The 23,649-nt window shown below is 46.8% G+C and overlaps 1 protein-coding gene across 1 annotated transcript in view; it reads left to right on the top strand.

The window, feature by feature from the left end:
• LOC138498144 (3-galactosyl-N-acetylglucosaminide 4-alpha-L-fucosyltransferase FUT3-like) overlaps positions 1 to 23,649 on the top strand; it is a 96,416-nt gene that overhangs the window by 5,286 nt on the left and 67,481 nt on the right. The window lies entirely within an intron of this gene.

Below are 23,649 nucleotides of genomic sequence, written 5' to 3'. Positions count from 1 at the left end.
GACTGGGACCTGTGATGGGCTGGGAACCATTTGGAGACCCTTGTAATGGAGACTGGGACCTGTGATTGCCTGGGAACCAGTTGGAGACCCTTGTGAATGAGGAAGAGCATGGAGTGAAGGTGAGGCTTGACAGAAAAATGCCTGGAATGACCAGCCAGAACCTGATCCTGACCCGAGACGCTATTGGTATGGAATTGAAGCAGGTCCTCCTTTTGCTTGTCCTTCATTGAAACAAATTTGGCAGACATGTTGTAGAAAAGAATATGGTAACAGAAAAGGGATGTTGAAACATGCTACACGGAATGATACCTCAATATATAAAAAAGGCAACAAAACTCAGCTGAAAATGATGGAAACACACAAGAAAAACACTGTGAAATGAGAAAGGTGAAACAATTTGGTGTAATTAACCCATTACTGCCCATAATCTATATTTTAACATGAAAAAGTACCCCGAATGAGCCGAAACAGAACCATAATATATAAAAAGGCAGCAAAACCTACCCGAAAATGATGCAAACACAAAGGGAGAACATTTTGGAAATGAGAAATGTTGAACAATGTGCTGTCATTAACCCATTGTTGCCCAAAACCTACATTTTAATACGAAAAAGTACTCGAACGGTACACTAATATATGAAAAGGCAGTGGAACTCAACTGACAATTATGCTGACACAGAGGGAGAACATTTTGGGAATGAGAAAGGTACAATATGCACCAATTACAGCCCAAAATCTACATTTTAACATGAAAATGTACCCAGAATGAGCTGGAATGGTACCCTAATATATGAAACTGAAAATTAGGCAAACACACATCGAAAAAAATTGGGAAATGAGTAAGGTTGAACAATGTGCTGCCATTAACCCATTACTCTCCAAAATGTACATTTTCACACGAAAAAGTACCCGGAACGGTACCATAATATATAAAAAGGCAGAAAAACTCACCTGAATATGATGCAAACACAGAAGGGTTGTTGCAGTGGTGCTGCCTCCTCAAGGACACCTGGTAGTTCTCAAAGCTGTTGGAAAACCAGAAAACTTAAGTCTAAGGCTAATCACCTTGAGACTGTTGGATCTTCTGCTGAAGACTCCAATGTAAATCCTAATGTTAGGATGGAGATCTCTAACCAAGGTAAAGAAAATCTAAGAGGAAGTGGAAGAATGTACAATGCTTTGCCATAACCACTCCAGCCAGGATACCTGAGACCCAACCTGCTCCAGAGGTGGTGAGGAATCATGGAGACCCCTCTAGGTCTATGGGATTTCTTTATAAGCACCCATTTAAAAAGCCTATTGCAGGTTTAGGGGCTGTAACCTTCTTTTAAAAAAGAGCAAATTGCCTGTCAATCATTCCAGGCCCTATAGTTTGTTAAGGACTAAGAACTTTACAACTAATCTCCAAAAGACAGACCATCCAGGATATTGCGGCACAAAAAAGCAAATTTTGCTGCATAAAAAAGCACATTTTGTGGTAGACAACTGCATTTATTGCAGCATTTTCAATTGCCTGGTAGTGATTGAGGGGGGTCGCACTGCCTCTACTTCTCAGGGTTGGTGGACCAGTGGTGCTGCGGAGGCCATGGGTGGTAGTGGAGAGGGCGTGTGTGATGGTGTGGGTTGTACTCTCCACATGGTCTTGAGTGGGAGTACTGATGGCGTTGATACTGTGGCTGGCATTGCCACTGAGGTCCAGGGTGGTGGCATTGGTGGAGCTAGTGATGCTGCTGTGGGCCATAAGTGATGGTGTTGGCTGCAGTTACCAGCAAGGCATCTGGTGGTGGTGTTGGTTGTGGGGCTGGTGCTGCCTCTGTAGAACAAGATGGTGGTGTTGGTGGAACTAGCACCCAGGGCATGGGTGACAGTGTTGGTGCAAGTGATGTTTCCTTGGACAGAAAAATTGGTGAGTGTGGTACGATGTTAGTTAGGTTGTTGTTGCTGCTGAAGGCATGGTTTGTGGTGGCGGCACTGCCAAGGTGGGCATGATTGGTGGGTGTGGTGGTGCATGTAAGGCCCTGGGTGGTGGTGTGTGTTGCACTGGGCCCTGTATGGTGGTTTTGTTGCTGGTGCTGCCGCTGAGGTCCTGGGTGATGGTGATTATGGGGCTAGTTCTGGCTTTGGGGGCCAGGGTGAAGTACTAGAATGAGGGTGTGTGTGATTGTGACAGTGAAATGGTACGTGCAAAGATGTGAGTTGGTGAACATGCATGCAAGGCTGTGAGAGATTGTGAGTGCAAGGGGGAGTGCGTGTGTATGCTGCGCCAATGTGAGACTACTGTGTGTGTAAGTGTACATGATGCAAGAGACACAAGGGAGTCAAAATAAACATGGGATAGAAGACAGATGGGCGTTCAAATTTGCAAGAGGGCGTTACGGTGAAAGGGTGACACAAAGTTGAAGGGGAAGCAAGTGGAGTAGGGACAGTTGGGAAATAGATACGGGTGATCAGGGAAAAGAGACATGGGTAAGTAAAAGGGAGTGAAGAGAGGGCTTTGGGAGTAGCTCAGAGAGGAAGGAGCAAAGACATTGTTGGGAATTGGATGGGTATGCTTGGGAAGGGGTTGCTCTCGGGATGGAGGCATAAGGGGACGGTGGGGTGAGGAGGATGTAAAGTGTGTAATTTGAGCAATATGGCAGGAGCTTTCCCCATAAACACACTCTGATCCGAAAGAAGCTTTCACTTGTTTCATTTGTGTAAACAATTTATGAGTGTCTTTTTCAAGATGACTAAATGCATGTTTCAGGGTAGAGTATTCCTAAAATGTTGTGAAGGTGCCAGAGACCTTCATGTGGCAGATTAACCTTTCAAATCAAAGGGTTGTGTAGAGCTGCCTGTCGGAATACATGAAGTAGCACTGCATTTCAAATGAAGAAAGACGGGCAGACACTAAACATGACAAGCAGTTGTTAAACACTAGCTCTCCAGGCAGCCTAGCGTGGAATTTCTGATGTGTAGATTTTCGCACCCATTAACATACATTTAGGGGGTATAGCGACAAACAGCTGATTTTGCGATTTATTGCAAATCGCAAAATCGCTATAAGCTGGGGGGTCTGAAAAGAGTTACAAGATTTCTGATGGACTCCGCGATAGGTTTAACCGACTGCGACAAGAGATCCATCCAGGCAAGGATGAGATCCTCCTGTCCCTTAGTCTGGGAGGGACGAGTGGTAGGTAAGATTTTCATATTTATGATAGATCTTCCTGACCTGGGTCAACCCCAGAACATTTTGCTTGGACTTGGTGACTATTTTGCCTTGTCCCGAGGTTATGGGAAATCTTTTTCCCCTCTCACCTAGTCTTTTACTCTTTTTACGGGTAACCTTTTTATGTCTCTCCATAGTGTATGGTTGGAGATCTAGTTTCATATAACTTTTCGGCTTAGGCTGGGTTGCTCCTTTTGGGCTTCCCTGTTAATGTCTCTTTCCTATACTTGGGTGAAGTACAGTTTCCAAGTGGTAAAGAGGGATTTTCATCCCGCCCCTTTACATTTTATGTAGTGAGCCAGCACACCACACCTTATGTGGAGTGCTTGGTGATACAATGTATCCCCTTTCTTACTTATATTAACATTTTGGTACAATTGTGAGTTTACTTGATTGGCTGGTGGCAGCGTTTTAACTTTCTGACATTTAGTCATTTTTACTGGCAGGCTGAAAACTCAGCATCGGTAATGCACAGAAGGACTAACCTTTTTCTAAAATGGTGGGCCCCCTTTTTCGCCATTTCTTGTTTGCTTGTAATTTCTGGCGTCTTCCCTGCCGTTCCAGCCAGGAACAACCTCAGTGGAAATTTTTCTTTTCGGCAGGAATCCTTTGTATTTGCTGCCGAGACTCCAGAGTGTCTGAGAAGGCAGGAAGCAAGGGAGGAGTCAAACTCTGCTGCGCTTTGTCTTTCATCTTGCTTGAAAGGAGCCCAGTCTCAATGGGGGAGGAGGGGGGGGCGGCTGTCTTGATTGATTGTTTATTCAAACCAAACAATACAAACCAAACACGCAGTGCATTTTACAACAGTTCAATTGTTCACTACTTAATCTTGGTCATTGCTCCCCCCATCCCACCCCCCTTAAGAGCCTATTTATTTCTCACATTCTGTATCTGCTGCACGTGGTGGGGTCTCGCTTCCCGTGGATTCTGTCAGATCTTGTATTGCGCCAAACAATTCTGCTATTAATGATTTCCATGCCATCAGGGTTCCTGCCTCCTCCCTCCCCCACCCCCTGCATTGCTTGCCTCTTGCAATACCATTGTTTCTGCCTCCGCCCATTTCTGCAACTCTTTCCACCACACCTCCACCCGTGGCCTGTGACACGTCTTCCATCCTATGGCAATCCTTCGTTTTGCAAGCACATATGCTAGATCTTTCAGTTTACCAACATGCTTTAGTTTCTGTGATCTGGGGAACCCCCCCCAGCAAGCAGGCCCAGGCTGTATCTATGATGATCGTGACCCCCTTTTCCGCTAGTTTCTGTGCCACTTCACCCCAGAAACGCTCAATTACTGGGCATGACCAAAACATGTGTGTCATGTCAGCCTTTTCCTCGTCACATTTGGGACATGCTTGTCGTCCAGCATTTTCAAACCTGGATATCCTCAGAGGAGTCATGTATGCTCTGTGCGTTATATACAGTTGTATTTGTTTCAGTCTCGCATTCCTTGACACGTTGTGGTACATCAGGGCACGTTCCCACATCCCATCCTCTATCTGGGCTCCTACTTACGCTTCCCAGTCTAGTCTCAATTGTGTCAAATCCTTTCCAACCTTAGTCATCACCATCTCATACCGCTTAGAGATCTCATGCCCCCCTTCCGATATATCATATATTGCCCCCATGATAGCATCTGGTTCTTCTGACAATACTGTTTCAGGCCATGTTTTCGGGATTCTCTGCACCATTCTATGATATGTAATATACTGGCCCGTATGTAACCCCGTTTCCTCCCCAAGCACTTCAAAATCCTTAATGGTTCCCTCTTGCCAGATGTCCCCTAATGTTACCAGCCCCACCGATTCCCAGTGGGTCCTGATTATCACCCTCAGCTGCTCATCTTCCCCTGCCAGTGCAACCAGTGGTACCTGCGGGGAGCATGGGAATGGGTTCTCCATCATCCGGCATGCCGACGCCACATCTTCCACCCAAGCATCATCATCCTAGGGCGCTCTCTCATTTTTGACTTGGGCAGCCAGATCATCTCTCTTAAGTGAAATGGGGCGCAATCATGTTCAAACAACCTAAATTCAGGGGTCGCTTCATCTGAGAGCCATTTGGCCACATATTGCAGCTGGCTCGCGACATAATACACCTCAAAATTAGGCAGTTTTATCCCCCCTTTTTCATAAAAGTTCTGCAGCTTCCATAGCGCCACTCTGTTCCAGGTACCATGCCACAGGAAATCCCTACACATACTGTTCAGTTTTGCAAAGAACCTCTTGGGTATCATGTATGGAATATTACTAAAATAATGCAGGAGCCTAGGTAGGACCACCATCTTCAGCATTGCACCTCTTCCCATCATTGCTAGGGGCAACTTCACCCAGAATTTCATACACTTCTCGATTTTCACAATAGCTACCTCGGTGTTGTGCCTATGTTCCTCTTCTACCGTGTGGTACACTTCTATCCCAAGGTGCCGGAAAGAACTAACCGCCCATGGTATTCGTAACACCGGTAACCGTTTCACAGGGGTTCCCTTACAGCTGCCCAACGGAAAAATACTAGATTTTTGAGGATTCACCGCTATCCCAGACAGCCAGGCATACCTCCATCACCTCCAGGATGTACTGGAGATTTTCTTCCGGGTACCTCAAGTACAGCAACAAATCATCTGCATATAAGGAGATCAGGTGTCGTTCTCTCCCACGCCCACCCCGATACCTATTGTATCATATTGTTGTCTGAGGTATATTGCTAGGGGCTCCAGGGATAGTATGTAAAGCATCGGGGACCATGGGCACCCCTGTCTGGTGCCTCTACTAAATTGCCACCTCTCGGATATCACTGATCCGGTTCTAACTCTGGCTCGCGGCTCACTATATAGCATCTTCGCCCACCTTATTTAACCGGGCCCCATTCCGTACCCCTCCAGGGCCGCCAGCAGCCATGGCCACCTGACCGAATCGAAAGCTTTTACCGCGTCCAAGGACACAATCGCCATTTCGCCTTCAGTCTTACTACCCCATTCGACTACCTGTTGGAGTCGGCTGTTATGAGTTATATTCCTATTTGGGACATAGCCCCATCTGCAGTTCATACTGGATGCGCTCCGGCAATCTGCACAAATCTTTGTTCTTCCAGGCCGCCATTTTGTTGCCGACTGGCCGCGTGCGGTCCGTGCAACAAGTGTCAAAACAAGCTTTCATATGAGCTGAGTGAGTCGCGGTTGGGAGCATCTTTTTCCTGCCATATTCCCACGTCCATAATGCCTTTTATCCTGTAGTAGCCTGCAGTATGGAAGCACTAGCATCCTAGGATCATCTTCGGATCACAGAGCAAAGCAGAAACCCAGCCTACTCCATGGCTACCCAAGCCACACTCCGGAGAGATTGCAGAAGTTGTGCTGTAGTTTCTGATAAATACTCCGATCCTGGAAACTGCTGAAGAGTAATCCACTGGAACTAGAAATCCGAAGCAGAAGACACGCCGAGACGGCAGCAGCACCTCCAACAACCACAGAAGTACTGGTGAAGCCCTGTAGCTGTCCCAACCCTTTTTCATCTCGACAGGGAAGCTCCGCCAAGGACGACTTCCTCCCTTAGGCTGGTGGGACCAACTAGCCTCAAGACCTTCTTCCATTTGGGCATGCTGTAACTTTCCTGGGCTGCAGAACACCAATACCCAGGGTACCGGGACCATTTGCGAGTGCATCGTCTTGCAATCAACAAATCTCTCTGAAACTTTGCAGGCATCTGTGTGGACCTCCAGAAGCAGGAATTCTTCACCAAATGTCCCCTCGCCAGAGTTCAGGACCGAGTAATCAAAGGGAATCCAACCAGCGATATTTTGTTTCTTCTTGGCACTAAGAAAAAAGGCATCAATACCCCAAACAGCCGCTGGAGTGGGCTGAATCCTTTGCTGGCGACCCCTTCTCTCGAGTGCTGCTGCAGAAGCCCACCGAAGGTCCCCCCCTTTCGTCACCACAACCAAGGAGCAGGAATCCGGGTCTCCATTACTGCATCCAGAAGGTGACCAGCTACATTTTCAACTTCACTCTCCAGGTACTGAGGTACTGTGGGGCCTGGGTTATACTTACCTTAGGCTATTTTCGGTGCTCCTTTGCTTTGGGAGTGCTATTTTTAACATCTTGGCGTTGACTCAACTCCCCTGTGCAGGTCTTGCAGCCTGGGAACCCACAGGTAGGCACACCCTGAGCTCCTGTGCTTTCTACAAGAACATTTGACTGGTCACTTAACTTTTCTCTGAAGATTGTCACCAGACCCGGAGTTTTCCATTTGACTGTGGCCTTGCTGGTTTCCCAAAGGTCCATCTTCTTGATCCTATTGGCTTGGGTAATACTTGTTCCTCCACAACTTCATCTGTGAACTAATTTCTATTTGGAAAACAGACTGCCTTAACCTCTCTTGGAGAGTTACCTCCTTACTTACCAGTTGTAAGCTGTGTTTTGTCTAATCTTTACTTTCCCTTGAAACACAATTTTGCAACAGTGATACACATACATGCTTTTACTGACCTTAGCTGAAGTCCTTCTGGGTGCTGGATATGAACGGTTACTCACCTGCATTATTGTTCCTTTTTTAAATAAGATTATTCCATGCATTGATTGAATGTTATTAGTTGCCTATGTACCTATATTCAGAGTTGGGGCCCTTATACCAAGAGATAAGTCTTATGAAGCCAACCCCAGTTAAGAGCCCCCTAGTGTCAATCACCTGTGCACTTAAAAGTAGCTTCAACCACTCACATCTCAGATTTGTATACACTGGACAATGCAAGATAAAGTGCAATTCATCTTTGACTAGGGCGGGACAGACTGGACAATATGCAAATTACCCCTTTCCTCAATGTGAGTTTGTAAGCAGAGGAATACCCAACCGGAATTTTGTGAACAAACATTTTTTTTCCTTCCCACTGGGTAGTCAAGGTATGGCTCCTTAGCCATATCTGATTTAAACACCATATAACTTGCCGATAGTCTCCCTGCATAGCAAATATCCAGTCTTGTCCCTAACACCCAGTTGTACAATTTCATCTTTAATACTTTTATCAATTGACGGTTTATACTCTTGGGGTCAAGTCACAAAAAATCAAGATCTAGGGCCAAAAACGGGCACTTTTCAAGCTTTAACCACAGTGTAGATTTTGAGCTTTCCATTGCTAGGACGTTCACTACCCTCTCTATAGGAGTCAAGTTCCACCGTGGGCCAGATCTTAATCCAGTACAGCAGGGATTTCAACATCACCTCATATTTGATTTCTACATACCCCAGTTCTAAAGCCACTGGGGCCGATGGAGAACTAACAGGGAGCAGTAAACAATGTTTCAAAGATGTATTCTCTGTTGACTGTATAGAAACAATTGGCATATGACCCCACAATTCCGCACCATAAACTAGCTGGAACTGCTTGTGTTTTATATACCACCATAGCTGAGGAGTCATGTCTTGGGTGTCTGCCCAATGTGATTGACATATTGAGTGATTTGGATGGTAGCAGTTGACATGATGTCTGTTTTCATTGGTTTGGTTTGGGTGCAGCTGTATGTCTCACATCACAGACAGCGGTTGATGTCTGATTTTATTGGTGGGGGTGCAGCTCTCTGCCACATGTAACACCGACAGTGGTTGATGTCTGGTTTAATTGGTTTGTGTACAGCTGTATGCCACATGTATCACAGACAGCATGTTTGGTGCCTGTTTATTTTCAGGTTTGTGGTTGTAAACGCGGTTCGTTTTGTTGTATGGATTGTCATTAAGGGTGGTTTACTTTTGGATGCAATGGCATGCTCTATGTGCTTGTTGCATGGATTAATTTAATGTATTTCTGAAGCGAGTGTGGTGTTAGTGATTTCTTGGTTACTGGCACCATATTGTGGTAGTGCTTTATTCTGGACCTATATGTTCTGGCGTGTGTCATGGTTTTATGGATTATTGCATACATTCTGCAAATACCTTGTTTTTTCTGATGTGCAAGTCCCTCCACTGTACTCATTTGGTGGCCCCTTGTGAGTTGTGGTGTGGGACATTGTATTGTGATGTAGATATGGTAGGATATGGTTTGTAGGTTCACATGCTGGCCATATTATCCTAGATTGTAAAGGCTGTGGATGCACACTGACATTGCGCAGAGTGGTGTGTCATATGGAGGTGTGCTGTGATTTGGTCTGTTTTATTTCTATTTTGAATGTGTTGTGGTATAATGGAGGGAGAGGTGTAATAATATGATGTACTAGGTGTCTGTGAAAGGGAGTGCTAGGCTGGCAGGGTGTGAGTGGCCAGTGGTCTCTTAAATGCTATCTGGGTAACTGTCTTAACCTACCTTGGACTTACCTTATGTGTGTCCGGAATATTAGGATAATAAAACCTACATGTACACTCAAGAGTGGATCCAGTGTCTTCTATACCCACTGTGAGAAAATTGAAGGCACTCTAACAACCACTCCCCAGGGATGTTCTTCTCAGGTGGCCAGGCAAGGGCCATCGCTTTTGGATCCCGACTTTCGGGGCAGACAAGCGAGGAAGGATCACCTGTGTGGAGGGTCCTTCGGGATTAGGGAGAGAGGGCCGGATGGCGAGATATGGTATCCCTCCTTTGAGGTGATATTTTATTTCTATCGTGCTCCTACACAAGAGTTTCAGAGCGCGACAAGGCAAGGGATGGAAACAGGGGAGAACAAAACAGCGATCTTACCAGGCCCAGTGACATTGAGAACGTGCAAGTGCATGGGAGAGGGGGAGGGGAAAAGTACATTGAAGGGGGGAGAAGTGGAAAGTGCCAAGCAGAGGAGAAACAGATAAATAACAATAAATAAATAATAAAGGCAACAAACAGTTTTAGTGCAGCCAGCACTTTGCAAGTGCTAGGTTTAAGGCAGCAGACAGGGTAGGTCTGATAAGTGCAGGAAGAAAAAGGGGGGGGGATGTATGGGTACAGAGACAGACCCCAGTGCAAGAGGTGGCCCGGAGGCAGTGCGGGAGGGTGGCAGGGTGAGCAGGTACATGGACCCGGAGGACAGCGGGTGGCCAGGTGCACAGTGCAAGAGATAACAGATCAGCAGGGGAGAAGGGGAGAGAAGGCAGAAGAAAAGAGGAAGGTCTTGAGGTGCTTCCGGAACCGGAGATGGTTCTCAAGTTTTAGAGTGGCAGGGAGTCTATTCCAGAGGGAGGCCCCAGCCGAAGACAGAGATCTACCCCCAGCTCGTTTCTTTGAAAATGACTGACCCTGAGGGAGTTGGAGGTAGAGGAGCGAAGAGCTCGAGAGGGGAGGTATTTGCGGAGGGATAGCTGAAGGTATTTTGGACCCAGGCCCCAGAAAGCCTTGTGGACAATGCAGAGGGTTTTGAATTTAATCCTTGCATCCACTGGGAGCCAATGGAGAGATTTCAGAGCTGGAGAGATACGATCCCAGGTAGATTTAGAAAGAGGCTGTTACACTAGTCCAAGCTAGAGAGAACCAGAGCTTGGGATACCATTAGCTTCTGGGGGAAGGAGAGGAAAGGCAGAGTACCTCTGAGGAGGTGCAGTCAGAAATTTGACTTTTTAGAGACCTCAGAGATGTGGGCGGAGAAGGAAAGGGTGGAGTCAAAGATGACCCTGAGGTTCTTGGCCTCGCAAGTGGGGGTATGAGGGGGGGGGGGCCAAGGGAGGCCGGCCAGAGAGTGAGGAGAAAGGAAGGTGAAGGTGTGCCGATGAGGAGGATCTCCGTCTTGCTGGCATTCAGACAAAGATCATTGGCGGCACATCAATCTTGAATGTCAGTTAGGCACTCAGAGAAGAGAGAGGGAGAGGAGGTGGCAGAGGGCAGCCTGAAAATGAGTTGAGTGCGGTCAGCGTAGCACTGGAAATATGAGCAGAAAGTGGCAATGTAGTGGGCGAGAGTTGCCAGGTATTGGTTGAAAAGCCAGGGCGAGAGGTTAGACCCCTGGGAAACACCACAGGTAGAGGGGAAGATAGATGAAAGGAAGGACCCAAGTTCCTAACACTGACTTACCCTCCCTTCCCTCAGCCTTCATGGGCTATTTCCAGTCATGCCCTATTGTTCCCTGTAAGAACCAACCAAGTACTGAGAAGATGACAAAGCAACTAGGAATAATACACACTTCCTATGACAACACCACTCTAGTACTGGGACGAAGAGGGGCATGCAGTCATCCAATACTGAAGGTCAGAGATGTCTCATTGATTGGGTTCATTACAGTCAGGCAAGACAAGCCAACGACCCTCACCTGAGGCCCCTTAGTAGGGCTGTGGTGTATAAAAGGAGGAGACCAGGCAAGCAGGAGGAGGAGAACTGCTGCGGTGGAACAAGACCAAGAGGTCTGAATGCCGGCAACAATCCCAGCAGAGGAACCGGAGCGAGCGAGTCGTGTGGTGGTTGCAGGGTCAGGAGCCCTCAGAAGGCGGGTAGCTGGAGTTGCCAAACAGCTGAGAAGCAGAATGGACACAGTCCGCATCCAGTTGGGATGCCGCTGTGTGCAGAGAAGTGCCCAGAGAGTACACACATCCCAGGCGCGGTCTGTTTCCCGGCTACAGAGAAGGTGAACGTGAGCAGTAGGAACCGCTGCTGAGGAGACGCGAAGAGCCGGTGAGTGTCAGAGGACACAAAGACCAGAGCGCTCCCAGAAGACCGCTAGAAAGTAACGGGCTACAATTCTAAATGAATACAAACTATATTGAATACCGAACTGAATGGAAGTTGCGGTTGAATGAAACTGTTATATTGAACTGAATGGAAAGTACGAGCTGAGTAAAAGCACGAAATATTGAATGCCGAACAAACATTTAAAGTTAAACAAACCTATTGAATATCAAACTGTATGTCAGCTGCACTCTGGGTAAAACGAAAGCATATGGAGAATTGAACAAACACTTGAGCATTCTGACAGACAATGTGAGCAAGAACCCTAATTCTATGGTAAAGCAAATATCTGCTACAGAAGAGTGTTACACTAAATAAAGAGAGTACAAGTGTGAGAAGTTAGAAGACAGAGGCAAAAGAGCCTGCGAAGGGGCCAAACACGCATAAGGGAACTGTAACAATGAGACAGTCAGGCAGTGTTGAGAGAAATAAAAATGGGTCTTTATTCAGACTAAAAAAAAATAGTAAGGAGTAAATTAGCTTCACGCAGAATTATTTCTCAAATGTCCTTTGTGTTTATGCTGGGTTTCTTCTCTGTTCCTTGCTGGGAATGGGGTAAGGACTTCTGGCAAGACTTCTCCTCCTACGCCCACCAGCCTTCATTAGCTCCGGATGTTCTGTCTGGTTCGATCTGCAGCAAAACCAAGAATGAACACACTCTTGCCTTCCAGTGTTGTCTTTATATAGCCAGAATTTAACAGGCCAATCAGTGTTCACTTCCTCCTCTAGTCTATATAAACTCGCCCAAGCCCCGCCCCTTTCTCCCTTGATGCATTGCAACTTGTCTTCGTCCTTGACCTCCATCTGCTCCCTGTCCCAGTCTCCTCTACCCAGGTAAGTGCTTAAGTTCTCCCTGGACGGGACTGTGTGTGTCTCTGTGAGACGCGTGCTTTTGGGCTGTATTGTTATTGTGTCACGAAGCTGTTCTTTTATATTCCGCGGCACTTATGTGGGCTGTTGAACAACTGCGACTTTCCATGCTGTGGCAGCCCCGCCTCTCACGGCTCGCGGTCCTTTGACTGCTGCCAGAGTCGAAAGTTGACTGCGCTGCTACTTTGCATGAGCATGGCATTACGGCTCGAGTGTGTCCACCCGGAGGTTCCATGTCTTCATGACGACTGCCAGAGTCGAACGTCGGCTTCTCTGCCGTCTCGCATAAACGCGACGTTCCTACTCCCGTGTCCCCGTCTTGGAGCTCCACATTATATTTTCCTGTCCGTTTTTTTTTCTCCAGGATTAGCTGACTCCTGACCCCACCACTCCCCAACCATGTGGGTCTCTGGGTCTCGGGTTCCTCCGTGGTATAACTGACCCTCTTGACTGTTACATACACCCCCCCGAAGCATCCAGCCGATCGGGCTGGTCAGGATTTCTGGACAGGTAGTCAGGAACTAATTGGAAAGCCGCTGGTTGGTGAACTGTTTAAAACGAAATTCCTGTAGGGTCAGGAACCATCTCAATACTCGTTGGTTTGAGTCCTTGTGCGTGGCCAACCATTGGAGTGGAGCATGATCTGTAAACTTTCTTCCAGCGGGGTAATATCGGAGTGTCTCAGTGGCCCACTTGATAGCTAGACACACTTTTTCAATGGTAGAATACACAACCTCATGTGGTAAGAGCTTACGACTTATAAAGGCCACTGGCCGGAGATCAGTTTCACTACCTTGTGATAGTACGGCCCCCATTCCTATTCCTGATGCATCTGTTTGCACAAAAAACCTTTCTTGGAAGTTGAGACACCGTAGAACCGGTTGTGTTGATATTATCTGTTTTAGTTCTGTAAAGGCTTTACAGGCTTCTTCATCTTTAAGCAGGTTGCCTTTGTAGGATGATTTGAGAGCATCCGTCAACGGGCTGGCAATGGAAGAAAACAAAGGTATGAAGCGCCGATAATATCCAATGAAGCCTAAAAAGGCCCTGACCTGTTTCTTATTGCTGGGCATAGGCAGTTTCCCTATTGCTTCAATTTTGTCCAACTGGGGTCTTATAACCCCGTCCCCGACCAGATATCCCAGGTATCGAGTCTGATTGGTGGCCAGTAGCGTTTTCTTTGGGTTTATGTTAAGTCCTGCTGATTGCAATGATTTTATAACGGATGATAGTTGACTCAGATGATCCTTCCAGTTTTTACTGTATACAACTATGTCATCCAGGTAGGCTGCACTGTATCCATGATGAGGAGCGAGAACCTGATTCATCAGTGATTGAAAAGTTGCTGGGGCTCCATGTAAACCAAATGGTAGTACTGTAAATTGGTATAGACCGGAAGGGGTAGAAAAAGCAGTTTTGATTTTATCTTCAGTCCTTGAGGGAATCTGCCAATAACCCTTTGTCAGATCAATGGTACTAATGTATTTAGCGGTACCTAACTGTTCAATAAGTTCATCAATTCGGGGCATGGGGTAAGCTTGGTATGTAGAGATGGTATTCAATTGTCTGTAGTCCATACAAAAGCGTATACTCCCATCCGGTTTTGGGACCAGAACAATAGGGGATGACCAGTGGCTACATGATGGTTCAATTACCCCCAGCCTCAGCATCTTTTGTTTGCACTGCATTCCTTTTTGACTCAGGCAACCGGTAAGTACGGATCCTTATGGTCTGTCCTTGTTCTGTTTCAATTTTGTGTTCTGCCAAGTGTTCTTCCTGGGTAGAAGGAAAACACATTACTTAAAGGCTCAAGGTGTTCCTTCAATTCTCTTTTCTCTTCTGGTTTGAGCTGTTTTCCCCACTGAACTGAATTGAATGCAGGTTCCTGGGTCGTTCGTGTGACTACCTGTATGACTTTGTCCTTGGTCTTCCATTCCTTCAGGAAGTTTACGTGGTAATTGTGTTTTTTCCTTCCGATCGGGTTGATCCACCAAGTAATTTGTAATTTACTGGTCCTAATATTGCCTTTATTTTATATGGCCCCCTCCATTGGGCCAACATTTTGTTCTGGCTTGTGGGCAATAATACTAGCACCTGGTCACTTATTTTAAACTGTCGAACTCTGGTTTTCCGATTATAATATTTTTCTTGGGTCAACTGGGATCTTCCCAGGTTGGTTTGTGCCAGCTCCCTCATCCTAGTTAGATTATCCTGAAGTTCGATCACATAGTCAGTTAGGGTGGTAGGATCTTCTTGACCTTCCCACTCTTCTTTGGCGATATCCAGTATTGTTTTCGGTTGGTGACCAAACAACAATTCAAAGGGTGAGAAACCGGTTGAAGATTGTGGGGTATCCCTTAATACCATTAGGACACAAGGTACTGCTCTGTCCCAATTCTTTCCGGTAGGTGCCTTTACCTTCTTAAGCATTAGCTTAATGGTCTTGTTATAGCGCTCGACTAAACCATCGGTTTGTGGATGATAGATAGATGTACGGATTTGCTTTATTTGAAGCTGTTGACCTAATCTTCTCCTCAGTCCTGATGCAAAATTTCGACCTTGATCCGTTACTATTTCTAATGGTATTCCTACCCTGGCAAAGAATGGAATCAATTGGTTGCATACTTGGATGGTACTTGTTCCTCTCATAGGAAAAGCTTCTGGATATCTTGTAGCGTAGTCCACCACTACTAATAGATATTGGTATCCGTGACTACTGGGTTCCAGTGGACCTACTATATCCATGCCAATCCTAAAAAAATGGTTCTTTGATTAATGGCATAGGAACTAATGGGGCACGTCTTGGTTTGTTTGGGTTTGATTTTTGGCATGTGGGGCATTCATCACAGTACTTTGCAGCTTCCCTATAGACCCCTGGCCAGTAAAACCGCTTTAAGATTTTTTCTAGGGTTTTCTCTCTGGCCATGTGACTGCCCGTCTGGTCATCATGAGCCATCGCCGGTATAGACTTTCTGAAACTCGGAGGTACCAGAAGTTGCTTTTTTGTAACCCGATATAGAAGTCCCCGCTGTACTTTGAACCTCGGATAACTGCTTGTACCTTCTGGGTCTTTCATTGCTTGCTCGAGGACATTCCTTTATGATGGGTCAGTTAGTGTTTCGCTTCTAAAAGAGACTCTTTTATCTTCAGTAATCCAATCTACAAGTCCACTGAAACTTTCCAACCATCTCAGTTTCTCTTCCCTCACCTCTCTTCTGGTTTTCCTTGGTGTTCTCCCACTATTCCCTTCAATGTCAGTTTCTGAGACAGGAGCCCTTCTTAACCATTCCTTTTCTCTAACACAGCCCTCAAAGTTGGGCAGGTCAGTCCCTATTAACACAGGAGCAGGTATATGCAGCATTATGGCTACCTCCATTGGTGTGTGAACCCCGTTAACCTCTATGTTTACTTCTTTGGAAGGGTAGGTTTTTAGATCCCCATGCACACATTTTACCGAAATATTTTGCTTCCTTTTTTTTCCCCAAGACACTTACTTATGGTCTGATGGTGGTTTGCTCGCTTCCACTACACCGTCCACTCGAACATCCACTGTATAGGGCTCTCTTCTCATTCTAAACTCCCAGTTCTGCATACAACCAATCTCCATAAGTTCTGGTTTGTTCTTCCTTGGGCAAAACCGGGCGATATGGCCCCACTCCCCACAATCATAACACTGGGGTTGTCTGCTGGTGGTGGGCCATGTCGTACCTCTGGTATCCACCTTGGTTGGCTTTATATCTCCCAAATTCGTGGGTCTAGGAAGTAGGTTTGTTTCCTCCTTCCACAGGACTTATCCTGGCTCCACCTGCTTTTTGGAATGTGGTGGCAATGTCTATTGCTTGTGAGAGTGGGTCGATGGTGTTGTCGGACCCATTGTTGCATATTGCTTGGAAGTGCATCCACAAATCGCTCTAACTTCACTTTGTCCATGATTTCAGGTATGGTGCAATTGGCTGGTTTTAACCATTTTTTCAGTTAAATCATGTACTCGATAGTACAGTTGCCTCAGAGTTTCCCCACTGCGGAGTTTGGTTTATCGTAGCTTCTGACGATATGCCTCCTCATCCACCCCCATCCTTTCTAGGATAGTTATTTTTATGTCCGCGTAACTTGTGTCTCCATTGGGGTTTGCCATCTGGTAGGCCCCTTGCATTGAGCCTGTTAGCAAAGGAGCTGTGAAGTACCCCCATTTCTCCACCGGCCACTGGGAGTTTCTAGCCACCCTTTCGAAATTCGTAAAGAAATAACCTGGGTCCTCCCCGGCCTGGAATTTCTGTAAAATGTTGGAAGGGGCCGACGTCATGCCTCTATGAGCGATCACAGCTTCTGTCACTTTCTTCAGGGCATCCTGGGAGGCAGCTTGCAACTGAAGGGCTTGTTGTATGGCTTGTCGATCCGACTGTGCTTGGTGTCCCTGTACCTGTACCTGCACCAGTTGCTGAAGCTGTTGCTGTCCATCTGCTAAGGCCTTGATGATAGTCTCCATACCGTGTTTCAGGATCCCACCGCTGCCACCAAACTTTGTAACAATGAGACAGTCAGGCGGTGTTGAGAGAAATAAAAATGGGTCTTTATTCAGACTAAAAAAAAATAGTAAGGAGTAAATTAGCTTCACGCAGAATTATTTCTCAAATGTCCTTCTTTGTGCTTATGCTGGGTTTCTTCTCTGTTCCTTGCTGGGAATGGGGTGAGGACTTATGGCAAGACTTCTCCTCCTAGTCCTCATATGCCCACCAGCCTTCAGTAGCTCTGGATGTTCTGTCTGGTTCGATCTGCAACAAAACCAAGAATGAACACACTCTTGCCTTCCAGTGTTGTCTTTATATAGCCAGAACTTAACAGGCCAATCAGTGTTCACATCCTCCTCTAGTCTATATAAACTCGTCCAAGCCCCGCCCCTTTCTCCCTTGATGCATTGCAACTTGTCTTCGTCCTTGACCTCCATCTGCTCCCTGTCCCAGTCTCCTCTGCCCAGGTAAGTGCTTCATTTCTCCCTGGAAGGGACTGTGTGTGTCTCTGTGAGACCCGTGCTTTTGGGCTGTATTGTTATTGTGTCACAAAGCTGTTCTTTTATATTCCGCGGCACTTATGTGGGCTGTTGAACAACTGCGACTTTCCATGCCGTGGCAGCTCTCACGGCTCTCGGTCCTTTGACTGCTGCCGGAGTCGAACGTTGACTGCGTTGCTACTTTGCATGAGCATGGCATTACGGCTCGAGTGTGTCCGGCCGGAGGTTCCATGTCTTCATAACGACTGCCAGAGTCGAACGTCGGCTTCTCTGCCGTCTCGCATAAACGCGACGTTCCTACTCCCGTATCCCTGTCTTGGAGCTCTACATTATATTTTCCTGTCCGTTTTTTTTCTCCAGGATTAGCTGACTCCTGACCCCACCATTCCCCAACCATGTGGGTCTCTGGGTCTCGGGCTCCTCTGTGGTATTACTGACCCTCTTGACTGTTACAGGAACTGATTGTTGCGCAACCTGTAATGGGTATACATGTGGTCTGACAACAGCGCATACACCAGAGATCCTCACTCTGAAGAGTACAAGCATCACAACACAAGTCAAGGGAAAGCATGAGAGTTCCTGGTTGCGCGACCTGTGATGGGTGGTTCGTGTGACAACTGCACCTAGACCAGGGAGCCTTAATGGTGACAAGCAACAGACCTTGGAACTAAACCACGGAGAACTGTGAATTGAATGCTAAAAAAAGCTGGAAGGTGGGTAAAGTAGACCTATTGTTTCTTGATAGTGAACTGTGCAAGCGAAAAAAAACATAAATGTTACACAGAAATCTTGGGGGAGGGATCCCTGAAACAACTGAGAAGTGATGTCTTGGGGAAGGGAGACTGAAGACCTTGTTTTATTTGCACTGTTTTAAATTTAACTTGGAAAAAGGAATCCTCAAGACCTCTCTGTTGTGGGAACTATGCGAGAATGAACTTTGGGAAGGGAGCCTCAAGACCTGGCGGAACATTGGTTAGAGAAACAGCTATTGGAACTGTTTTGAACTTGGGCAGGAGGGAAAGCCGATAAGAACCAAACTGTTGAATGAAAGACGCAAAGGGGTCATTTGAGGGAAGTTCAAAATAACTGTGAATTGTAAAAGGGAAAACAAGCTGCAGAGGTAACCGTCACCAGGTGGGTGATACTCGAGACACTCTGGTCAATCCCATGTTGAGTAAAACAACTGATACCAGTAGACCGTATGAGAGCTTCCAAGTGGTCATATGATGTGTAAAGGCACGTTACAAATGCCATATCATAAGTGTTTCAAGGCGCGAGGTCTAGCAAAATCCCTCTACAGTCGAAAGTCTTTGACCGTCAAACTGTTAAAAAAGCAAGGGAAGTGAATCCCGCTTCAAGAAGAGAAAACCGTTGAGTTGAAAAGTGGCAAGAGTGAACCCAGAGGGGGGATGCCGGTATAGGGGGCTGAAGTCTAAAGTCCCAAGAAACAGTGTGTTGATGAAGGTGAACCTAGCAGAATGTTATCCACGAGAATTGTTTGAAAATATATTAAGACTGCTGAGAGTAAAAGGCGAACTGTCTTTGCGCAAAGCCATAGTGAACCTGGAAGAGGGAGGCAGAGAACCGAGATAAATATCGAAAGGGGTCAGTGCCCAGAAGAGGGGCTCCCAGGGTTGAAGAACCATCACCATAAAATGTGTAAATAAGCCATAGTGAACTCGGCTGAGGAAGGCTGAGATTCGAGAAGTGTCTACCCCCGGATGAGGGGTGAGGAAACACCACCTCAAGTGCAATCTGTAAGGAACTTTTGTTTTGTTTCGTTACTTTTGGAATGATCAGGCTCTTGGAAGCAGGAGTCTCAGCCACCAAAGGTTCTGCTATTGATAAGAACTGTTTGAGGGGTCTATGCCCGGAAGAGGGGGATCCATGGGTAAAGCCATCACCCAACGTATATTTTGGAACTAACTTTTATTTATTTTACTGAGACAGCAGGCCCTCGAAGGCAAGAGACTTTTGAGAGTAAAGTGACTTGGCCCTTGAGAACCTGATAGCTGAAACAGAACTGTCGACTCGTGCTGAAAGGGCTCGAGTGTGTGCTTTGCTCTAAGGTCCCACCTTGTCCCACGCTGAAAACGTAGGGAAGGGAGACAGCTGGCAAACGCATCCAGGCGTATTTGTGAACATTTCTTTCTTTTGAAAGCCACATCCCACACACTTTCTCTATTTAGTTGTAAGGATTTGGCAATAGATAATTTTCAGTATAGGCCATTTATTTTGACAAGACGCCACAAGGACTGCCTTATGTTCATTTGATGGTTGACGCATGATCCTATCTTAGATTTAGCTTTAGATTAGGCGTTTTTCCAACTTGCATATACAGTTTAATAATCACCCTTGAACTGTGATCACTTGTCTGTCTTTACTCTTGTCACCATGAGGTCCTTACAGACACCTTGTCAGTATTGTTAGTATGAGCATGACTGCCACTGCAGAAGGCTGTAAAAGTGTAAAAATGCGCTTGTCTAATAGCGCTGTATGCTGTACTGGGGACCCAGAAGCCCCTCCATTTTTCATTGTGATAGACCGCGTTGCACCATTGCTGTTATTTATTCAGAGTCTGAATAAATGGTCATGTGGTACCACTGTGATGATTGCAGTGCTTCACTGAGTGCAATGAGTTTTGCTGCCTGTGCTGAATAATGCATTGGTAATCTTTTCAAAATTAATATCTCATTCACTGTCAACGAGGCGCACTACTGCTGCGCCCGTATGCCTGAGACCTGTGTCCTTGTAAATTGTTTCTGACCCATCAATGAAGAGGACCCCCTCGAGTGGTCTGTCCTTTGCTTTTGGAATGTCCTCCTCCTCCCCCTCTTATGTTACAGTCGTGTCTGGCCAAATCCTCATCAGTGCACATTTCTGTAATGAATGTCGCAGGGTTCACTGTTTTGCATCGTATCATGTGTATGTTTGGCTGGACAGAAAGGTTTCTTATGCAGATGCTCTCTTAGTAGCCAGGGTAGATTTTGACCTTTCTAAAATGGCAAAGACGGCATGTTCCACGTAGAGCGTGCTTGAACAGCCCATTACAATTGTGGCACTTTTTTCGATGGCGAATGCCACAGCTGCACGAGCCTGTTCGCAAGCGAATTGCCCTTGCATCTCTGAATCTAACGCGCTACTGTAATAGGCCAGTGGCTTGTGGCCCATTGTGCTTATCTGTGTCAGCACAACAGCCATGAGCTGGCCGTGTGAGAACAAGTACAACTCCTGTGTATAGTCTGAGGTCGCCAACACGGGTGCAGTTGAGGTCACCTCTTTTAAGTTGATCAACATTTTGTAACATCTCCAATGAATTTTGTTGTCATTATTTTGTACTTCTTTGAGACCCTGTAAGAGTGGTCTTGTGTAGGTTGCGTAATCAAGAATCCATGTCCTGCAGTAATAGCACAACCCTAGGAGCTTCTGCATTTCTTTCACTGTCGTGGGCTGGGGGGGGGGTGGCAGGCACAGAGGCAGCGCAGTCAGGTATTATTCATCTGTCATGTGCAGAAATTAACTGTCCTAGATGTAAAACCTCTTGTATACAGTATTGAAATTTTACCTTGTCACTCTTGTACCCCTTGCGAGCCAGAAGCTGTGTAAGAGTGTGATTGAGTCTCGTCTGCATTGTTGCTCAGTGTTACTGCACACCAGCATTTCATCCACATACTGGATGATTGTGCTGGACACTTGGATGTTGCCCAAATCTGCGTGGAGTATTCTGTTAAAAACGCTCGGGCTCTCACAGTACCCCTGAGCTAGTCTTGTATGTTCGAACCTCATTCCCCCATGAGTAAAGGCGGTGAGGTACTGTGTTACGCTCACCTGGACCCCACAGGGGTGTTGATCGGACCCGGACAGCTGCGGTCTCCTTCAACGTGATGCGTAGTGCAGAGATGACTGTCTGGACTGGCCCGCCTAGTCTTGTCTGCTGGACCCGAAGAAGTATTTTCCTGCAAGTGGAGACAGGGATTAACCACCTGTGGGTTTTAGTGATGGCCTCCCAACTGTTCTCGCTCTCCCCCACTAATCACCTCCGATATCCCCTTAGTAACCTCACCTTATGGTCGTAAAAGATGAGCTCTCCATCCTGCGTGTCTTGCAGGGGCACGTAGATACCAGTTACTTCACTGGTTTGAAGGCGTTGGGAGAGTTCCGGTAAGTATTGACCATGAAGTCCCTGGCGGGATTGTTAAGTATCAAGTTGAAAGAGTTCAATGGGCCCGATGTTTACTCTTGTTCCCTTCCTTCCTTAAATTGTAACTGAGTTTGTGAAAAGAAGGTCTCGTAGCTGCTGCTGGCGTTCAGGTAAGAGTCTGTGTTACCCAACGCTGTCCGGTAACTATTGCATGCGTTAACGTGTTGTTTTTCTCCCTCTTTACAGATGCGGCATATGAAAATGTGGAGAGTTATGGAATAATACCGCCGGTGGTAAATCAGGTAAGTCTATGGTGGTAAGAGGTTGTAGTTGTTGATTCCCTTGGCTCACCTTTTTTTTTCGTGTCCCCTAGGTGCCGTATTACGGCGAAGAAATGATGGAGACAGTGCCAGATCGAAAGATGCTGTGAGAACTGTATGGAGTATGGCGCCGTGCTGGAGCTGGCGAAGCAACGCGTGCATGACTGATGTACTTTCCAGGTCCGGAGATGAAATGGTTCCGGAATTAGGTGAGGAATTTGAAATAAGTTTGTTTCCTAACCTTGTCCTTTTCTTCTTCTTCTTTATTCTAGGAGCTCCGGATTCGAGGTGGGCGTGGCAGAAGACTGGATGCTGGCTGCAGGCACGCGGGCGTGGCAGAAGACTGGATGCTGGCCGCAGGCACGGTGAGCGTCACGCTGCTGGATGCAGAATAACGCAAAGCATGTGCTGCTGTTCGGGTGTGGTTTAAATACCCTCCAAAGTAGTTCCAGGTAAGAAGTTCCCTAGAGCCACGCCCGAGTAAAAAATAGTCCCTGTAACAAAATAGTCCCATCCAGGCCTCATGTAGGCTTGGACTCTTTTGCAGCATGGTCTGCATCAGGTAAGTAAAGTCTATGAGCCTGGCGCCGTAGCGCCTAAGGTGCCAGGACTAAACCCAGACAGCCCCTAGCCGGGGCTGCTGAGGTTTAAACAAATGTCTGGATGCCTGCTCCCGGAGCTGAGGGCCTTGGTCCTGATGCCCGGGGGTAGGCATCATGACATACTGTGAGTCTGGGTGCAATGGAATGGAAAAGAAGGCATTCTTGAGGTCATTCACTGAAAAATGTCGCCTCCTTGGCGATGCTACACAAAATCGTTCAGGTTTGGGAACTACGTGAAATTCTTGCTCTACAACATCATTTAGGGGGTGCAAATCCGGAATCTGATATTATAACGTGCCCCTACACAAGTGTTTCAAGGCGCAACGAGGCATGGGAGAGGAAACAGACCACAAGTGCAGGGGATGCTAGGAGGCAGTGCAGGAGTGCAACTGGGCGGGCAGGGGCCTGGGCCTGAATTCAGAGGGTAGCCAGGTGATCAGTGCAGTATCAGACAAGAGATCAGCAGGGGAGAGGAAGAGGGAAGGCTGAAGCAAAGAAGAAGGTCTTGAGGTGCTTCGGGAACAGGTGATGGTTCTGATCAAGTTTCAGAGAGGCAGGGTGGCTGTTCCAGAGGGAGCTACCAGCCGAAGAAATAATCTGCCCCCAAATCTGGCTCTCAAGAAGTTAGAGGAGAGAAGAGCTAGAGTTGGAAGATATTTCCGAAGAGAGAGTTGGAGGTATTGTGGTCCCAGGCCCCAGAAGGCCTTGTGGAAAATGCAGAGGGTTTTTAACTTGATCCTTGCTGCCACTGGGAGCCAATGGAGAGATTTCAGGGCCAGAGAGATACGATCCCTGGGCTTGAGGCCAAGGACACGTCTCGTAGTCCTGTTCTGGATAGGTTGTAGAGGACGGTGAGTAGAGGCAGGCAGATTTAGAAAGAGGCTGTTGTAGTAG

The sequence above is a fragment of the Ambystoma mexicanum genome, chromosome 5q (genome assembly GCF_040938575.1).
Source record: "Ambystoma mexicanum isolate Mex_15411 chromosome 5q, UKY_AmexF1_1, whole genome shotgun sequence".
Taxonomy (NCBI): domain Eukaryota; kingdom Metazoa; phylum Chordata; class Amphibia; order Caudata; family Ambystomatidae; genus Ambystoma; species Ambystoma mexicanum.
This window is presented reverse-complemented; position numbering and strand designations above follow the sequence as displayed.